Source organism: Lepisma saccharinum, chromosome 10, assembly GCF_977018435.1.
Source record: "Lepisma saccharinum chromosome 10, izLepSacc3.1, whole genome shotgun sequence".
Lineage (NCBI taxonomy): Eukaryota > Metazoa > Arthropoda > Insecta > Zygentoma > Lepismatidae > Lepisma > Lepisma saccharinum.
The window spans coordinates 57,309,200-57,318,976 of NC_139238.1; positions in this window are offsets into that span (position 1 = coordinate 57,309,200).

Here is a 9,777-nt window from a genome sequence, read left to right on the forward strand (position 1 = left end):
CAGCCTGAGCAGGCATCTACACTGTCCTCGTAAATATTACACTGTGTTGTTTCTCAAAGGTTGCTGAATAACGCCATTCTGGTTCACTGGTGCAACAAGAAAGAGGCACCTAAAAGAAACACATAATAAATACGCGATTAATCCACAGATCAGCAGTGGGCCGGTGTTTACAGGATCAGCCGCAAGTCGACAGAGAATCAAGAAGAAGGAACGCGCTGAGGAATCCCCAAGTGAATCTGGATGCTGCTGGTAGATGGGATTCCACGGTCAATGGTTTCATCAGACTCATAGTCAACTTGGAAGTCTGATGAAACCATTGACCCAGGTTGCCTTACCAGAGAGAGAAAATGGTGTAAATGGCATGTGCTACAAATCTGACCAAGCCCAGGGAAACATAAAACTGGTCTACATTTAAAAAGAAAAAAGTTTTCAAACCAATAGGTGAATCTGGAGGTATTTTGAATGCTGATAACGAAAATGATATTCTTTTTTTGCCATCGCGCCAGGATTTTTTACAATTTCACAACCACAATTCTCATATTTGACATTACATTACATTTATTACAGAACGCAACAAGATAAATTTAAGCACGCGAACTTTCGGTTGTTTACAAACCAATACGTGACGCTGGAAATATTTTGAATGCGGGTCACGGAAATTACATATAATTTTTCCCATTACGTCAGGATTTTCTCCACGTCACTAATTTCAATCAACCCACCACGTTATAACAATGAGCTTTCTATGAGGTATTTCGAAAATGAAGCTTACGTAATCAAAGTCTATACAATTTTTGTGTCAATGTGTCACATGAAGGATTGAATTCATAAAATTCTACATGAATTTATAGATCAAAATTAGAGGATTTGCATTCTAGAAAATCAAGATTTCTATCACCATTTAAACACAGACATCTATTGGGTAAATACTGGAGTTGCATATTTTATTGTGAAATTAAGGCATTTAATATATTTCTGTTTTCTTAAGAACAACTAAACGCTAGGGGTAAAAATGAATCCCATTTTTGAAATCATCACGCTAAAATTATTAAAAGACAACTGTGATTTGCGAGACATCCAAAGCCTTGTCGAACAGCGTAATCGAAACGATATTATTCACCGACTGTACTCAGGAGGAGGCCATCTTCATCCCTCACATCATCACTCTCATTCCATCAGACAATCCTTCAATTCAAGAGTATCCGGTTTCCGCTCAAAGTACGCTTCGTTACGGCAATCAATAAATCCCAAGGACAGTCGTTCAAGGTTGCTCGGATCGATGTAAGGAATGAATCTACTCGCATTGGCAGTTTTATGAGGGCTGATCGATAGTAAGTACACGTGGTAATATGACCACCGGACGGAAATACCACTAAAGCGGTCCGCAAGCACGTGTTAGTAGAGAATGGATGTTGATGAGTTCAAATTGTTGAACGAACTCGAACACTCGAAAGAGAATATTGCATAGTGGTTTCTATCAATTAGTCCACCACCAATTTCTCCTCTGCTGTTTACCTCCTCATCTATTCTTCCACTTCTCTCAATTATGCATCCGAGATATTTGAATTTCTCCACTACCTTCAACTCTTCCATGTCCATCTATATTCTTGGTTCATTTTTGGCTCTGTTTCTTGTTGTTATTAGCACCTTGTTCGTTTCTGCACTGACTTTATATGAGTTTACATGCTTGTAATAACCGTAAACTACAAGAGCCACCTCTTTGAGTGAATTTATCAAGTTTTAGACAAGTGAAATCTGTTGGAAAGCATATTCTTTGAATGGCAGCAGCAACACAGAAGTCCTCGCCTTATTTTTTTACGTAAAGTATTTTACTAATATTGGTAAGAATGAAAAAATTTATGTACTCCCGATTCGTAAAATAATTTTACGTGTATGTTATTTTTTGAAAGTACACAATACTTTGGAGCTGTCGCTGGCTACAGCATTATCATCCTCGTTGTGCTGACCTCCTTGATGGAGTGGTCTCCATAGTGCACTATGACACCAGGGGTTCTTGGTTCGAAACCCAGCCTAGGGCGTTCTTTGTGAGCGTCCCTTCATTAATTTCATCATATCATCACTAGTCCTCATCGTCCCGATTAGCCAAAAGTGGCAAATAAGCAGTGCTAAATAACAAAGGAATGAAGTCCATCGCCTTTAATTGCCCGTGGTTCAGGTTTGATTCTTGGTAGAATTACCAAAATTTTGGTGTTAAAAACAGCATCGTGATGACAATTGGAGAGCTACGTGAAAAGATCAGTGGGATCCCAACGTCAAACGCAAAGGGAACATAAGGAAAATACTGTAGGGCCTGACCTGTAGTTAGGTAGGGGATAGGCAGGAGGGCTAAGTACCCCAGAGCCTGACATTAGCTCCTCTCCATTATCGCATGTGGTATATGCACACAATAATTAAGAAAAGAGAAACTGCACAAAAAAATCATCATGGCACTTCATGTGCTACTCTTATTGTATACCAGGGCCTCCCCGATGGCGCAGTGGTAGCGTCGTCACTTTGAAATCAAGGGGTCCCGGGTTCGATACCCGGTTTGAAGCACATAGTGGTTCTGATCCCACTATAAGCTGTAGGTCCAGTCACGATTAGCCTTTCTGTGCTTCAAGTGGACTTAAAACACCAAATCAATTAATCAATCAAACTTGTGGTGTACTAGTCCCTCTTATGGAAATATCAAATTATGTTTGGATGCAGGGTGTACAACAAAAGGTCGATGGAGGGTGCGATTTTTTCTCTCTAAAAATTTATGTTCATGAAAGAATTTATGGACCATGTGTACGGACAAGATTTCAAAAAATATATATCACAGATACTTCTATTGATATTCCACCTTCGAGAGCATGGTAAACAATAATATTGTTGCTTTCACACCGTAAGAGCTTGGCATACAGTGTTAACGTAAATGTAGTCTTTCAACAATGACTTCTTACAATTGAGATTTCCTGAACATGTATGGACATGACATTGTAATGATGGGTTCTCTGGTTCGAAGCCTGGTGAAGGCAGATTGCAAAGTAGGTCTAGTTTCGATTAGTTTTTATGTGTATAAAGTGGATATAAAAATAACAATAACATTTCATTGTAGATACTTGAATAGAATAACAGTTTTGATGGGAAAAAGGCGTCAGAACAGAAAGAAAATAAGTTACTTCCTGTCGATCTGTATTGCGTACGGAACATTTAATAATGTACAACTGAATGTCTTGTGAATGTAAATATGTCGCTATCGTGTAATTACTGTATTAAATATAATAATTACAGTTCATTAGTGGAATCGTTCCTTTCCTTGTGTACGTTGCCCCAAGTCACGAATACGTATGCAGATGCGCGGGACTTATTTGAAATTTCCATTGTGCGATTGGTTGATTGATTGATTGATTTGATTGATTTAGTTTATTTTGCTTCGCGTTTTGTGCCTCTTGGCTAATTTGCGAAGATGGGTATGAGTGATGAAATGATGAAATTGATGAATGGACATTCACAAACAACCAAGCCCGAGCGAGATTCGAACCCGGAACCCTTGGCGTCGGAGTGCGGTGTGCTAACCACTTGGCCACAGGGTCCGGCCCATTGTGCGAGAACAGTGCAAATGAGGTTCTGTTCATCTCTGCTACTGACTGGTGAATTTTCTGGATCACTTCTAATGCACTAGGAGTCTGAGGTTAGACTAATTCTTCAGGAGGTAAGGAGAAGCTTATTTGTTGTTTCAAGTAACCAACAGGAATATTAAATTGGATTGATACGTGCTTTTACTAGGTATATAACAGCAATAAATCTGAATCACCTTTTGGAGATTGGACATGACTGGAAAGTCCTTCTTTGGTGTCTTGCTAATACTGTTTCTGAAATTCAGTCACATATGAAAAAATGATCATTCCTTTTGATTAAAGAATTTTTAGTAAAAAAGCGCCTATGGTAAATATTTTAATAAAATATCAAATATTTCCATAAGTCTACACAGAGACCAAGAATAGCGCATTTGTCGCGAATAATTCAATAACTTACGAGGTTCTCAATTTTGTAATAGTCTGAAATTAGTCGTTTCCCTAATTCATTTCTTCAGTGTACATTTTCTTAAGGTCCGAAAGCATATGCGTAACTTGGCGATGGAAGGGGGACGGTGACACAAATTGCACCCTGAGTAGATGTTTATTTGTGCAACTCTAAGTTGCACAAAATATTGTAGCTACATAGCACAGCGTATTCAGCCACAGAAGAACGGTGTTTTTCTGCAATGACTTTTCCAAAAATATGACTAAGATCACCCACGAGGCAAGACACTATTGAACATACAAAGAATAAATGTAGCGGATCGCAAGGATTCTTTAGGAATATATACAGAAGAGAGAGAGAGAGAGAGAGAGAGAGAGAGAGAGAGAGAGAGAGAGAGATTAATACCACTTATAGAAGACAATTGTGCAATTTGTGTAATATCTTAGTATTTTCCACGGAAATAATAGCAAGCTGTTCTCATTCCTTTGCCTTGCAGCGCTAATTATAATATGTTCATTACCGTGAATACTGCATTTCGTAATAATAACGCTAAAATTATACCTTCTTTATTGTAAAGAAGAAATGTGTTTTTTAATTAATTTTCAACCATATATAAGAGTGTATTTATTCCTTTCAAAAAAGTATTTTTTTTATTATTATATTTCATTAGTAGCCTATCAGAGCATCAAGTGGACTTTGATTTTGAAACCATTGTTTTCTATTTTGTGATTCGAGAAATTAACGCACTCGGTTTATCAGGTGACTGTTCCAGAAAATAAAATGCGCTTTTCTAGTATTTGATATAGAGCCAGTGTTATGTATTAACTGCAACGCGGTAGATCCGTGTTCGATTCTCGGAGTGGGTTATTTAAGGTAGGAATTCTTCCAATCTTGTCCCCGCATAAAGTGTCTATGGAGCTCACACAGCATCAAATCAACGGCTACCTGAGGGCAAAACGGATGGGGGCGGGGGTAACAAACACATGGTTCTGATCACATCACCTCCTAAATGTCTAAGACCGAGGATGTGCTAGACCCTAAATGTGCCTTCACGACACGGTGCTACATACCTTTACCGATATGTAATAGTATACACATGATATATTTACTGTAATTATAAATATTGCAAAACGCTTTACTAATACATTGATATGAATTGATGAGAAAGCGCAAAGGGCCATTTCCATGCTTCTGTTCACCTAATTTATTTTCTTTGTTTAAAATACTATGTCATCGTTCTTGCTTTAACTTTCCTATTTTCTATTCGATAGGACTAGCACGAGAATCGGTATTTGACGTGCGTGCGTAATCATATCGTCAACTCTTCTAACCAAATTGTCATCTGTATTCTCTCTATCCACTCCACTCTAAGAAAGGAGGCGAAGGGAATCGATGCCGTCACCTATTGAAAGAACACTTGACAGTTCTTGGCACTTAAAGATCTGTTGCTGCTCATAGATTTCTCCTCTCTATGATTCTTCCTGTGTCAGTCTTCATACAACCTCTCTCTTTCTCTCTCATATGATTCCCCTTCCTTTCATTGTATCTGCCTTTCCATGCTTTCATGGTTGCACACTGCTCACTGTGCACTTCCCTTTGTACAGTCACGGACACTGCTTGGTTGTAATGATTCCATTGAAAGTCAATGCATTCATTACATCCCAGAACTGTCCGTGACGTACAATGGATGTATTGTCAATCCTGTTAATTTAAGAAGGAATTTTCGATGTACTATTTTATTAGGTGAACGTAGGAAGTGAAAGTAGGGCTGTACTGTTTAATTCATTCGAAAATTATGAAACGTATGTAAGATTTGTTTTTACCAATGCAAGAAGTTATTAGGTAACAAGAGGAACTTATTTATATGCGTGAGGGGCAAAGCTACGCCCTACGTGGAGCAAAGCCTCCTAGCAGCAAACATATCACAAATGCAATTTTGGCATACTCGGTTAAGACACAATGTAGTTCTGATTCCACATTAAACTGTAGGACCAGTCCCTTAGCTTTCCTGTGCATAAAGTAGAATTAAAGCAAAAACTCAAAAAAGCTGAAATGAATTTTAGCGTTTTAGATTCGGAAAGCAATTTATGCCAAAATTCGACATTTACATTTGGGCAAGTTTCAACAGCCCTCCTTTATTTGCCACTATTAATGTCCTTCACAAAATGAAATACTTTGATTTTTCTATTGATTCAGAAAGCGTGCTGTGCATACGTTATGTATTCATGGATGGCGACAGAAGTACGTAAACACTTACAACTCTGAAGATATCTTTTGTTATCTCCATAATTCAAATGAATGATCTTGAATATGCAGTTTTAATATCATTAGTTTTTAACTGGAAATAGTACTGCTTACTGGAAGAGATTTAATGAATGATCCTTTTACCTGGCTCAAGGGGGTTTTACAAATTGATGAGGGCATATGAAACTTTGCATATAATTAATATCTTATTGGGAAACTTTTAAAACGCGCAAGAAACACACAATTGTTTTACATTCTGCAATAAACTTTCCCAGCAAAAAAACAACAAGACTTTTCACACAAGATATCACTGAAAAATAGTAAAAGTATATGAATTTGCGCAAAATGAATATCGAAAAATCGATACCATTACAGAAGAAATCACTTAGTGAAGTATATCTTTATCTGACCAATGCAGAAAAAATTTTCTCTATGGGTTCAATAGAAATATGCTTAGTACTTAGGAAAACAAATACATTTACATAGTATATCGTGGAAAGTTATTTTGAGTTAAACAATCATCATGTATGTAGCAATTCGTATCATCTCCATAGCGCTTTAAAACTCTTGGAAAAAGTTTAATTTACTGACAATTATCACCACAGGTGCCGACTTTATGGGGACAACGCACTCTCTGCCATCATAAATTCCTTAACAAGTATATACTTACATTAAACATCAAAAAAGTATTGTCTTTTATCTCCCAAACCCCCAATGTGTATATGGAGTTGGCAATCTCTAATTATCACACTATCAAAATAAGATATCCATTAAGGAAGCCTTGTAATGGATCGATGTATTTTTTAATACTATATACTATATAAGAAGGTTTTCTTAATATACATGTTTCAATGTTTTTACGTATATGTTTTATCCATTATGGTTTTGTACTCCCCACCATGGAAAACGTACACTTTGACCATAGCCAGATATTGCACTATTTCTAGCCACAGAAGTATTAACTGGATCATGTTTAAAGTTTTAAATAATATATATATTTGATAGGTAATACTGATTAACATATTTTGATTTTCCTTACTTCCTTACTCAGTTAATTAATGTAAAGTCAAAACAGCGAAATTCCTTGTAGGATAATTCTTGAGTCTTGCTGGTATCGACAATATTCATACGAAGAATATGCATGAAGTCAGGACAAGAATATGCTCTTTCTTATTGAAGCATTAATATTTTGCTAAACAAATAGATCTTAAATTTGTTCAGTTAAGCAATCGGATGGGCAGAGGAAACTTTAATTTTAAGTGGACATTTACGCACCCTCTCCCACCGAACTTGTGTTATTGGACATTCAATAATAAATTTAGCACAAATTACGTTAATTATTATAGAAACAGCCGTAGTCACACTGGGAAATGCGATTTCACTCTAAATAAATAAATGGCTTCATCATTGCACTGTATATATGCATCCTCAGTACGCAAAGTCATTGTACAGGGTTCAGCAAAAATCTTAGGACATCGACATTTGATGCTAGGCAAACCAAATTACACAATGTGTTGTTGGTAGGTTGAAGGTAGAGTTAGGCCCAATTTCAGAGTTGTCACATGCAGCCGTGTGACGCACATAATGATTCGGAACAGTTAAAACTGTAGATCCAGTACCGATTAGCCTAACTGCGCACAGAATGGACTTAAAACAGCACCTCCAAAGGTATGTTATAAAGAATAACAGTGCTTAAGCTGTGATTCATTTCGGTTCTTAACTTGCGTTTAGTTAATTAATAAAACACTTAAAAGATGAAAGGACGAGTTAAACATCGTTAATCATATATTTAATACTACTATATTAATACTATTTTATGCTTTTAAGATATTGCATCATCAACACGTGCAATAGCCCTACAACATCAAAAATATTTGTTTAGAGGATTGGCTTCTGCAAAGGATGGAGTTGGTGGAGGTTATAACCCCACTTTTGCCCCAGTATTCGTAAAGAAAGAACGTCAAAATCAGGGAAAAATTTCAAAATTAGAGCTGACTACTATGGAAAAGTATATGTAACCACAGTTTAGAAACTTTTGAGCACGCCACTAACTTACAGCGAGTAAATATATGAAGATTTATTCGAGCACCGTAGACAACAGAAACCTGTCGGGAATGTAAAGTCCAAGATGATTTTGAGATCATATAACAATAGGGCGTGTCATTTAAGGACGGAAAATTTTCTTTTGCGAATTTGCTCAATGAGGGGTTCTGAAAATATGTTATTGGACATGAGGAATCCAAATCTGCAATTATTTTTATGATTGGTTGATGATTAGCTTGGTAAATAGAGGTTTGTTTGAAATGCACTAAAAAAAAGCCAAAAACTCTCATTTTGAAGCGAAGTTGAAGTTTTTAATCATTTTGTACAAGCGAAAATCTAAAGAAATTTTGTTTCCAGCTGTAACAACATATCATTACTTTATCTTATAACGTCCTATTATAGTAAAAAAATAATAACATTAATTATAATTAATAACTAATTTCATCAAGTCCTGTTTTGATTCATTTCTTGACAAAAGCCGACGACCTGCTTCTTGACCTCTGATGTAGCCCTTCCTTTTTCCTGTGTATACACCTTTCCTGCAGCCTCCGTGACTTGTTTCACATATCTTTCAATCCCCTGACCATGACAAGGCCACTGAGGAACTTGCATAGGCTTGTCAATAAATTCCTTTATTTCTGTCAAGGTCATTTGCATGTTAATGGAGGTTCATAAACCAGTCTATCAACTCCAATAAGTTTGAAGCAGAGGTGTTTATAGAAGGTGTCTTCCTTGGACGTACTGAAAGGTCTCCAAATGTATCATCATTGCCACCTCCCAAATCGATGATCTTTTGAATTTCAGCTCTCTTTTCTTCCTTATTATTTGAGCACAGCAGTGTCTGAATTAACATTTCACTAAATGCATATCACGCTGAACGCTTAATAGTCGGCAAAACAGCATTTATTACAGCCTTGTTTTGCAGTCTAAGCTGTTGCAATTTAAACAACAAATGACGTGGGCCTTCTATCCACAGATGTTTTACTTTGATATTGAACCAACACGGAGAGTACACACCAATGATATATTCCACAATCAGCCTTAAATTCTCGAGGTTTTTGCCTTTTAGGCCATGTTTGGAAACCCACAAGCGACTAAGTCTGTTTGCTGTTGTAAGCCACCTTGAATGGCTCACTGGTCCAATTTCAAGAAGTGCAAACTTATTGGGAAGTTTACCTGCTCTTATGGCATGTGTAATTCTATATCCATACGCTTGATCGGTTGACAGATCCTTCACATTACTGTCACTGAGTTCAATAAGAGGTACTCCAATTGAAATTTTTGGAAATTTAGGATTAATATCAAGCTCTGTAGCTGCATCTAACATTTTACCAATGTCACCTGTCCACTTGTTGTTTGACAAAGTCTTCCCATCAAGGTCTGTGATTAAATGGCGAAGACGTAAGAGCACAAACTAGCCAGTTAAGTTTGCGGCCTAGTTTGACTTCTACTCAGTGCATGGTGCCACCTTCCCAGCCGGTA